At 43.9% G+C, this 11,718-nt stretch overlaps 1 pseudogene; it reads left to right on the top strand.

Annotated features, from left to right (window-relative positions):
• Positions 1 to 512: 512 nt before the first annotated feature.
• The window catches only part of LOC129828444 (glyoxalase domain-containing protein 4-like), a 159,565-nt pseudogene continuing 148,359 nt past the window's right edge, over positions 513 to 11,718 (top strand).

The raw sequence follows: 11,718 nt of genomic DNA, 5'->3' as shown, positions 1-11,718 counted from the left end.
ACCCCCTGTATATAGCCTCCACATTGACTCTGTACCGTAACACCCTGTATATAGCCTCCACATTGACTCTGTATTGTAACACCCTGTATATAGCCTCCACATTGACTCTGTACTGGTACCCCCTGTATATTTTTATTTTTTACCTTTATTTAACTAGACAAGTCAGTTAAGAACAATTTCTTACTTTCAATGACGGCCTAGGAACAGTGGGTTAACTGCCTTGTTCAGGGGCAGAACAACAGACTTTTACCTTGTCAGCTCAGGGATTTGATCTTGCAACCTTTCGGTTACTAGTCCAACGCTGTCCACTAGGCTACCAATAGCCCCGCTATTGTTATTTACTGCTGCTCTTTAATTATTTATTTTTCTTATCTCTTCCTTTTTTTAAAGGTATTTTCTTAAAACTGCATTGTTGGTTAAGGGCTTGATAGTGAGCATTTCACTGTAAGGTCTACACGTGTTGTATTCGGAGCATGTGACAAATAACATTTGATTTGATTTTGATCTACCATTATGGAGTGGGAGAATTTCGGCTAGGCAATGGCTTCCTCGGTTTGACTCTGCTGTCTAGCCAGGCTGTCAGCAATGCTAAGCGGCTTGGCTGGCCCGTCACTGAGGTTGGAAAGGTCCTCTATCTGGCTGAGGAACCAGGAGGTTATCACTTCTACCTGGTGGACAAAGAACAGCCTCTCAATAATCCTGTACAGAAGGGTCTGGCAGGGTCTGACCTGCAGAAATCAATACACTACTGCTCCTCCCTTCTGGGGATGAAGGTGAAAGAGAGAAATGAGGAGAAGAAGACTGTGCTGATGGGATTCACAGGCACTCAGTGTTAACTACAGCTTCACAACATTGTTGGGACAGTAGATCATGGGACAGCCTTCGGGACAATAGCATTCTCCTGTCCACGTGAGCAGTTGGCAGATCCAGAAGCCTTGATGACAAAAGGAAACCATCAAATCCTTACTACCTTGGTTAGCCTGGACACCCCTGGGAAGGCTTGGTTAGCCTGGACACCCCTGGGAAGGCCTGGTTAGCTTGGGCACCCCTGGGAAGGCCTGGTTAGCCTGGACATCCCTGGGAAGGCTTGGTTAGCCTGGACACCCCTGGGAAGTCTTGGTTAGCTTGGACACCCCTGGGAAGGCTTGGTTAGCTTGGACACCCCTGGGAAGGCTTGGTTAGCTTGGACTTCCCTGGGAAGGCTTGGTTAGCCTGGACACCCCTGGGAAGGCTTGGTTAGCCTGGACACCCCTGGGAAGGCTTGGTTAGCCTGGACACCCCTGGGAAGGCCTGGTTAGCCTGGACACCCCTGGGAAGGCTTGGTTAGCTTGGACACTCCGGGAAGGCCTGGTTAGCTTGGACACCCCTGGGAAGGCTACAGTAGAAGTGAGTCATTTGGGTTGATTCAGATGCCCAAGAGATCTGCTTTTTAAGTTTGAGTGTTCAGAGTGTTGTGGGTTCCCAGACCCAAACTCTATCTCTCCCATCTCCTCCCACCATTTCAGATTGGAAAAATGTCAACAGAGGAATCAACTGAAAGAGAGACTCTCTCTCTGTCTGGTTCAACATTACATTGGTGATGCAGTAAATTATTGCTGAACAACAGAAGCCCAAAGCCAGATTTCCTTCTGACTCCTAAATGAATGTACGGTAGAGAAGGTAATTTTCTGCTTGTCTGCATATGGATTTGACTTATGCCTGAGTCTCTCTCCCCCTATCTTTCTCTCTCTCCATCTCTCTCACACTTTCTCTCACTCTCTCTCTCTTCCTCTTTCTCACACTCTCTCTATCCCTCTCTCTCTCCCCCTCGTATTCTCCACCTCTATCACTCTATCGCTCTCTCTCCCCCTCTCTCTATCCCTCCCTCTCTCTCTATCTACCCCTCTCTCTCACCACCTCTATCACTATCAATTCAATTCAATTCAAGGGGCTTTATAGGCATGGGAAACATATGCTAACATTGCCAAAGCAAGTGAGGTAGATAATGTACAAAAGTGAACACATGTGAACAGTAAACATTACACTTACAGAAGTTCCAAGAGAATAAAGACATTTCAAATGTTATATTATGTATATATACAGTGTTGCAACTGTGCAAATGGTTAAAGTACAAAAGTGAAATTATATAAACATAAATATGGGTTGTATTTACAATGGTGTTTGTTCTTCACTGGTTGCCCTTTTCTTGTGGCAACAGGTCACAAACCTTGCTGCTGCAAATCTTGCTGCTTCACCCAGTAGATATGGGAGTTGATCAAAATCGGGTTTGTTATCGAATTCTTTGTGGATCTGTATAATCTGAGGGAAATATGTGTCTCTAATATGGGCATACATTTGGCAGGCGGTTAGGAAGTGCAGCTCAGTTTCCACCTCATTTTGTGGGCAGTGTGCATATAGCCTGTCTTGTCTTCAGTGCTAGGTTTGCCTACGGCGGCTTTTCTCAATAGCAAGGCTATGCTCACTGAGTCTGTACATGGTCAAAGTTTGGGTCAGTCACAGTGGTCAGGTATTCTACAACTGTGTACTCTCTGTTTAGGGCCAAATAGCATTCTAGTTTGCTCAGTTTTTTTGTTAATTCTTTCCAATGTGTCAAGTAATTATCTTTTTGTTTTCTCATGATTTGGTTTGGTCTAATTGTGTCTAATTGTGTTGCTGTCCTGGGGCTCTGTCTGTTTGTGTTTGAGAACAGAGCCACAGGACCAGCTTGCTTAACGGACTCTTCTCCAGGTTCATCTCTCTGTAGGTGATGGCTTTGTTATGGAAGGTTTGGGAATCTCTTCCTTTTAGGTGGTTGTAGAATTTAACGTCTCTTTTCTGGATTTTGATAGTTACCGGGTATTGACCTAATTCTGCTCTGCAAGCATTATTTGGTGTTTTATGTTGTACACAGAGGATATTTTTGCAGAATTATGCATGCAGAGTCTCAATTTGGTGTTTGTCCCATTTTGTGAATTCTTGGTTGGTGAGCGAACCACAGAACACTTAACCTTAAAGGGCAATGGGTTCTGTAAATGATTCAAGTATTTTTAACCAGATCCTAATTGGTATGTAGAATTTTATGTTCCTTTTGATGGCATAGAATACCCTTCTTGCCTTGTCTCTCAGATCGTTCAAAGGTTTGTGGAAGTTACCTGTGGCACTGATGTTTAGGCCAAGGTATGTATAGTTTTTGTGTGTTCTAGTGCAATGGTGTCTAGATGGAATTTGTATTTGTGGTCCTGGCAACTGGACCTTTTTTGGAACACCATTATTTTCATCTTACTGAGATTTACTGTCAGGGCTCAGGTCTTGCAGAATCTGTGCAGAAGATCTAGGTGCTGTTGTAGGCCCTCCTTGGTTGGATGACAGAAGCACCAGATCATCAGCAAACATTCAATATTTGACGTTAGATTCTAGTAGGGTGAGGCCAGGTGCTGCAGACTGTTCTAGTGCCCTCGCCAATTCGTTGATGTGTTGAAGAGGGTGGGGCTTAAGCTGCATCCCTGTCTCACCCCACGGTCGTGTGGGAAGAAATGTTTTTTGCCAATTTTAAACGCACACTTGTTGCTTGTGTACATAGATTTCATAACGTTGTATGTTTTTCCCCCCAACACCACTTTCCATCAATTTGTATAGCAGACCCTCATGCCAAATTGAGTTGAAGGCTTTAAAAAAAAATCAATTAGGTTATGCAGGGTGAATACCTGGTCTGTCGTACGATAATTTGGTAAAAAGCCAATTTGACATTTGCTCAGTACATTGTTCTCACTCAGGAAATGTATGAGTCTGCTATTAATGATAATGCAGAGGATTTTCCCAAGGTTGCTGTTGACACATATACCACATTAGTTATAGGGGTCAAATTTGTCTCCACTTTTGTGGATTGGGATGATCAGTCCTTGGTTCCAAATATTGGGGAAGATGCCAGAGCTGAGGAGGATGTTAAAGAGTTTTAGTATAGCCAATAGAAATTTGTGTCTGTATATTTTATTATTTCATTGAGGATACCATCAACACCACAGGCCTTTTTGGGTTGGAGGGTTTTTATTTTGTCCTGTAGCTCATAATCCAGTGGTTTCTGATAGTCTTTAATAGTTGATTCTAGGATTTGTATTTGATCATGTAAATGTTTTTGGAGAAGTGGTTTACCCATATATTTCCATTAGGATAGATAATTCTTCATGTTGTTGTTTGTTTAGTGTTTTCCAATTTTCCCAGCAGTGGTTGGAGTCTATGGATTCTTCAATTACATTGAGCGGATTTGTGACATGCTGTTCCTTCTTTTTCCGTAGTGTATTTCTGTATTGTTTTATTTATTCACCATAGTGAAGGCGTAGACTCAGGTTATCTGGGTCTCCATGTTTTTGGTTGGACACGTTTCTCAATTTCTTTCTTAAGTTATTGCATTCTTTATCAAACTATTTGTCATTGTTGTTCATTTTCTTCGGTTTTCTGTTTGAAATATTTAGATTTAATAGGGAAGCTGAGAGGTCAAATATACTGTTAAGATTTTCTACTGCCAAGTTTACACCTTCACTATTACAGTGGAACGGTCTGTCCAGTAAATTGTCTGAAAGGGATTGAATTTGTTGTTGCCTAATTGTTTTTTGCAAAGTTTCCACACTACATTCCTTCCAGCTATAGCATTTCTTAATATTACTCAGTTCCTTTGGCTTTGATGCCTCATGACTGAGTATTGCTCTGTTCAAGTAGACTGTGATCTGATAGGGGTGTCAGTGGGCTTACTGTGAACACTCTGAGAGACTCTGGGTTGAGGTCAGTGATAAAGTAGTCTACAGTGCTACTGCCAAAATATGAGCTATAAGTGTACCTACCATAATAGTCCCCTCAAAGCCTACCATTGACTACATACATACTCAGCGTGTGACAGAGCTGCAGGAGTTGTGACCCGTTTTTGTTGGTTATGTTGTCATAGTTGTGCCTAGGGTGGCACATGGGGGAGGGAATGCTGTCACCTCCAGGCAGGTGTTTGTCCCCCTGTGTGTTGAGGATGTCAGGTTCTTTACCAGTTCTGGCATTTACACCGCCACAGACTAGTACATGTCCCTGGGCCTGAAAATGGTTGATTTCCCCCTCCAGGATGGAGAAGCTGTCTTCATTAAAGTATGGGGATTCTAGTGGAGGGATATACAGTGGGGAGAACAAGTATTTGATACACTGCCGATTTTGCAGGTTTTCCTACTTACAAAGCATGTAGAGGTCTGTAATTTTTATCATAGGTACACTTCAACTGTGAGAGACGGAATCTAAAACAAAAATCCAGAAAATCACATTGTATGATTTTTAAGTAATTCATTTGCATTTTATTGCATGACATAAGTATTTGATCACCTACCAACCAGTAAGAATTCCGGCTCTCACAGACCTGTTAGTTTTTCTTTAAGAAGCCCTCCTGTTCTCCACTCATTACCTGTATTAACTGCACCTGTTTGAACTCGTTACCTGTATAAAAGACACCTGTCCACACACTCAATCAAACAGACTCCAACCTCTCCACAATGGCCAAGACCAGAGAGCTGTGTAAGGACATCAAGGATAAAATTGTAGACCTGCACAAGGCTGGGATGGGCTACAGGACAATAGGCAAGCAGCTTGGTGAGAAGGCAACAACTGTTGGCGCAATTATTAGAAAATAGAAGAAAATAGAAGAAGTTCAAGATGATGGTCAATCACCCTCGGTCTGGGGCTCCATGCAAGATCTCACCTCGTGGGGCATCAATGATCATGAGGAAGGTGAGGGATCAGCCCAGAACTACACGGCAGGACCTGGTCAATGACCTGAAGAGAGCTGGGACCACAGTCTCAAAGAAAACCATTAGTAACACACTACGCCGTCATGGATTAAAATCCTGCAGCGCACACAAGGTCCCCCTGCTCAAGCAGGCGCATGTCCAGGCCCGTCTGAAGTTTGCCAATGACCATCTGGATGATCCAGAGGAGGAATGGGAGAAGGTCATGTGGTCTGATGATTCAAAAATAGAGCTTTTTGGTCTAAACTCCACTCGCCGTGTTTGGAGGAAGAAGAAGGATGAGTACAACCCCAAGAACACCATCCCAACCGTGAAGCATGGAGGTGGAAACATCATTCTTTGGGGATGCTTTTCTGCAAAGGGGACAGGACGACTGCACCGTATTGAGGGGAGGATGGATGGGGCCATGTATTGCGAGATCTTAGCCAACAACCTCCTTCCCTCAGTAAGAGCATTGATGATGGGTCGTGGCTGGGTCTTCCAGCATGACAACGACCCGAAACGCACAGCCAGGGCAACTAAGGAGTGGCTCCGTAAGAAGTATCTCAAGGTCCTGGAGTGGCCTAGCCAGTCTCCAGACCTGAACCCAATAAAAAATCTTTGGAGGGAGCTGAAAGTCCGTATTGCCCAGCGACAGCCCCGAAACCTGAAGGATCTGGAGAAGGTCTGTATGGAGGAGTGGGCCAAAATCCCTGCTGCAGTGTGTGCAAACCTGGTCAAGAACTACAGGAAACGTATGATCTCTGTAATTGCAAACAAAGGATTCAGTACCAAATATTAAGTTCTGCTTTTCTGATGTATCAAATACTTATGTCTTGCAATAAAATGCTAATTAATTACTTAAAAATCATACAATGTGATTTTCGGGATTTTTGTTTTAGATTCCGTCTCTCACAGTTGAAGTGTACCTATGATAAAAATTACAGACCTCTACATGCTTTGTAAGTAGGAAAACCTGCAAAATCGGCAGTGTATCAAATACTTGTTCTCCCCACTGTAGGTAGCAGACAGGAGGAAATTTTTCTCTGTTAAGCTCATTTCCTTTTTAATTTCTAGCCAAATGTAAAATGTTCCTGTTTTGATTAATGTAATATAGTGAGTTAGGTCTGCTCTATACCAAATTAGCATACCCCCTGAGTCCCTTCCCTGTTTCACACCTGGTAGTTTGGTGGATGGGACTACCAGCTCTCTGTAACATAGAGGGCAACCAGTGGGTCCGTCTCCTCTATACCATATTTGTTGTAGGATGACAATGTCTGTATTTCCGATTTCTTTCGTGAAGTCCAGGTTCCTGCTCTTTAGGCCAAAGGCAGATGACCTCAGGCCTTGGACATTCCTGGATGAGATAGTGAAGGCTTTGTGTTCCATAGTGGTGTGGTTTGGCCTCAGGCCAGTAAGTGTGAGCAGAGCCTACTGAGAATCTGGTACATTCCATTGGCTTGGGCTAGTGTAAGAATGGGGGTTGGGCCTGTTTGCCTGCTCGCGGCCTGGGTCTATGTTTGACGTCCATGATGAGGCTCTCTTTGCGGGAGTGGGGGGCATGAGGTGGGCAGGAGGGGTATAGGTCAGATCTGAGGGGGCCTAAATAGGGTGTTGGCATGGTTGACTTGGGGGGGGTGTTGATTGGTTGTGGTGGTGGTGTGGATGTGGCTGGTGGTGTTGTGGTCTGGATGTAGGTCCTCTATGTGTAGGTCCGGGGGGGGGTCCTGCAGGTCTGGGAGGGGTGTCTATTGATCTGTTGCTCCTATGTGAAGTGTTGGGGCTGCGTTTGAGAGCGATGTCCTTTAGAGTCCGGATGAAGGTGGGCACTTCTGCCTTGTAGAGGTGGACCTGGTCATAAAGGCTGTTCAAGTCCAGGGTGGAGTGGTGGGCCAGGAAAACATTTGGTTTTGAGGCACAGTCACAGGAAATACTTGCGTTTACCTGCTGTATGGTAGCAGGGTGGCAGTCTTTTTTGTGGTAGCAGGGTGGAGATAACCACTTGTGCGTTGGGGAAAGTAGAAGAATCTTTTTCAATCACTCCCTTCAGTGCTGTGGCCACCCTGTCCTACTGTATTCTCAGGTCATTTGTGCCTGTGTGTATTATTATGTGGCTGGGTGAACCTTGTTGGTCCTCAGACAGAAGGTCTAGGGCGCGCTGGGTGTTTAGACACCAGAGTTTAGACACTCTGTGTTTGGGGATTTCTTTTTTTATTGTATATATTTCCCGTTTGAGTCCATAAAGAGTACAATCTGTGTCTTGTGTATGTCCTCAGTGGGTGTGGGGGGGTTGTCAGGAGGGCTATCAGGGTGGCTGACAGGGTGCTCAGAGGGGGTGAGATCCCCTTGGCTTAGGGTTCTTCATTTGTCTGTTCTGCTGGGATGTCGACGCTATGGTCAGGGTCTGTGGTGGACTGTTCTGCTGTGGTGTCGAGACTTATGTCGGGAGCTGAGGTGGGCTGTTCTGCTGGCTTCTCTGCGGGGAGTGTCCACCTCTAGAAGGTGTTCTCTGTCACACGCCATTCCCCTCACCCTCTCCTCCAGCAGTCTGATTCTCTCCTCTAGTGCTCTGTTCTTCTCCTGCTCTTGCTTTTTATATTGTTGAAGTTGTCTCACCACAGTCCAGAGTGCAGATATGTCTCTCTCCACCTCCAGCTCTCTGGGTCTGGTTAAGGGGGTGTTGTTGTGCTGGACTGTTGTCTGGGTCTGTGCTGACTGGAGTGTAATCACCTGCTGTTCCAGCTCCACCTGCCTTACTTCCAGCTGGGTGAATTTATCCTTCATTTCAATGAGGGAGTAGTACTCTGTGCTGGGAGGTTGACTTTCCGCTTGGGGTTGCTCGTCTGTGGGGTTATATAATGAAGAGGTCTGGTCTGACCCGCTCGGGGTGGGGGTATCTTTCTCAAGGGAGAGCTTCTCCTGCTGGACTATAAATCTTTGATTAGGTGAAAGTCCAGCTGAAACTGTTTGGGATTGCCCTGTACCAATACTGTTCCAGACTTATAGAGATTTATATTAGCTGACTCAGAGTTCTCATTGTCTAATATCCTGAGTTTCCACCCCTCTTAACAGAGGGGTAGTGTGTTAATTAATATAGCACCGTGCCATGCCAGGGGATGGTCTGTGTGTAAGATTAAGTTGCTTATGTTGTCATTTTTATAATAGTCAGCAAAAAGTCTCTTTATTTTCCATAAGAAGGTTCATTTTGTACTCTTTTCTTGCCTTATCATTTTTTACATGAGGAGGGTACTGTATTTTAATTACCTCTGAACAGTGGGAGGCAGCTTCAAAGCCCTCTGCACTGGGCTGGAGTAGCCTGTTTGATTATCCTGCCATTGTTGGGCTAAAGGGCTTTGACACCTCTCACTTGACACGTCAGTGCTAATTGAAGTTGTTATACCTTTGTCCTAGCAAGCTTGGTAGCCTTCATTTAGAATTCAGTCCTTTATAAAGTAAAATATATCATTGTAATATATTCTTCTTCTTGGCTTTTAACTATAAAATATAGCTTCAGACTAAACATCACTCACTCAGTTCCAGGTTGGATGGTGTTTTCTGGTTTCTGTTTGTTTTCCAAAGCATTTGCTGTATAGTTTGGGAATAATAATCATCTTTGGTAGTTGTAAGCCTTCCAGGTAATTCCGTAATTCCGTCCAAAATCAGTTTTGTAGGTTTTTGAGTTTTGATTTTGAGTGAAGGTTATGTTGTGGAGGGTAGCATCTTGTATATGTTCCTGACAAAAAAAATCCAAGTTTATCTAACTCTAAATCTATATATTTTTTTAAGAACATGCTGAAAAATGCAGGAACTCATCTGCTCATGACCTCTCTGTCTCTCTCCACTGGTCGGTCTCTCAATTCAATTCAAGAGGCTTTATTGGCATGGGAAACATGTGTTAACATTGCCAAAGCAAGTGACCTGTCTCTCTCTCTCAATTCAATTCAATTCAAGGGGCTTTATTGGCATGGGAAACATGTGTTAACATTGCCAAAGCAAGTGAGGTAGATAATATACAAAAGTCAAATAAACAATAAAAATGAACAGTAAACATTACACATACAGAAGTTTCAAAACAATAAAGACATTACAAATGTCATATTATATATATGCAGTGTTGTAACAATGTACAATGAAAAGAGTTAGATGCACTATTGTAAAGTGGTTGTTCCACTGGATATCATAAGGTGAATGCACCAATTTGTAAGTCGCTCTGGATAAGAGCATCTGCTAAATGACTTAAATGTAATGTAAATGTACAAATGGTTAAAGCACACAAGTTAAAATAAATAAACATAAATATGGGTTGTATTTACAATGGTGTTTGTTCTTCACTGGTTGCCCTTTTCTTGTGGCAACAGGTCACAAATCTTGCTGCTGTGATGGCACACTGTGGAATTTCACCCAGTAGATATGGGAGTTTATCAAAATTGGATTTGTTTTCGAATTCTTTGTGGATCTGTGTAATCTGAGGGAAATATGTCTCTCTAATATGGTCATACATTGGGCAGGAGGTTAGGAAGTGCAGCTCAGTTTCCACCTCATTTTGTGGGCAGTGAGCACATAGCCTGTCTTCTCTTGAGAGCCATGTCTGCCTACGGCGGCCTTTCTCAATAGCAAGGCTATGCTCACTGAGTCTGTACATAGTCAAAGCTTTCCTTAGGTTTGGGTCAGTCACAGTGGTTAGGTATTCTGCCACTGTATACTCTCTGTTTAGGGCCAAATAGCATTCTAGTTTGCTCTGTTTTTTTGTTAATTCTTTCCAATGTGTCAAGTAATTATCTTTTTGTTTTCTCATGATTTGGTTGGGTCTAATTGTGCTGTTGTCCTGGGGCTCTGTGGGGTGTGTTTGTGTTTGTGAACAGAGCCCTAGGACCAGCTTGCTTAGGGGACTCTTCTCCAGGTTCATCTCTCTGTAGGTGATGGCTTTGTTATGGAAGGTTTGGGAATCGCTTCCTTTTAGGTGGTTGTAGAATTTAACGGCTCTTTTCTGGATTTTGATAATTAGTGGGTATCGGCCTAATTCTGCTCTGCATGCATTATTTGGTGTTCTACGTTGTACACGGAGGATATTTTTGCAGAATTCTGCATGCAGAGTCTCAATTTGGTGTTTGTCCCATTTTGTGAAATCTTGGTTGGTGAGCGGACCCCAGACCTCACAACCATAAAGGGCAATGGGCTCTATGACTGATTCAAGTATTTTTAGCCAGATCCTAATTGGTATGTTGAAATTTATGTTCCTTTTCTCTTTCTCTCTCTCTCTCTCTCTCTCTCTCCCCCACACATCTCTCTCTCTCCAACATCTCCAAATCTCTCCCATCTCCTCCCACCATTTTAGCTTGGAAAAATGTAAACAGAGGAATCAACTGAAAGAGAGACTCTCTCTCTGTCTGGTTCAACATTACATTGGTGATGCAGTAAATTATTGCTGAACAACAGAAGCCCAAAGCCAGATTACCTTCTGTCTCCTAAATGAATGAACGGTAGAGAAGGTAATTTTCTGCTTGTCTGCATATGGATTTGACTTATGCCTGAGTCTCTCCCCCTATCTTTCTCTCTCTCCATCTTTCTCACACTTTCTCTCGCTCTCTCTCTCTCTCTCTCAATCTATCTCACACTTTCTCACGCAATCTTTCTCCCCCTCTCTCCCCCTCTATTTCTCCACCTCTATCACTCTCTAACACTCTCACTCCCCCTCTCTCTATCTCCCCCTGTCTCTCCAACTATCACTCTCTATCACACTATCCCCCTCTCTCTATCCCTCCCTCTCTCTCTCTTCCCCTCTATTGCTCTCTCTACCCCCCTCTCTCTCCACCTCTATCCCTCCCTCTCTCTCTCCACCTCTATCCCTCCCTCTCTCTCTCCACCTCTATCCCTCCCTCTCTCTCTCCACCTCTATCCCTTCCTCTCTCTCTCCACCTCTATCCCTCCCTCTCTCTCTCCACCTCTATCCCTCCCTCTCTCTCGCCACCTCTATCCCTCCCTCTCTCTC

The sequence above is a fragment of the Salvelinus fontinalis genome, chromosome 30 (assembly GCF_029448725.1).
Source record: "Salvelinus fontinalis isolate EN_2023a chromosome 30, ASM2944872v1, whole genome shotgun sequence".
Taxonomy (NCBI): Eukaryota; Metazoa; Chordata; class Actinopteri; order Salmoniformes; family Salmonidae; genus Salvelinus; species Salvelinus fontinalis.
The sequence above is the reverse complement of the archived record's forward strand: the minus strand, read 5'-3'. Positions and strand labels throughout refer to the sequence as shown.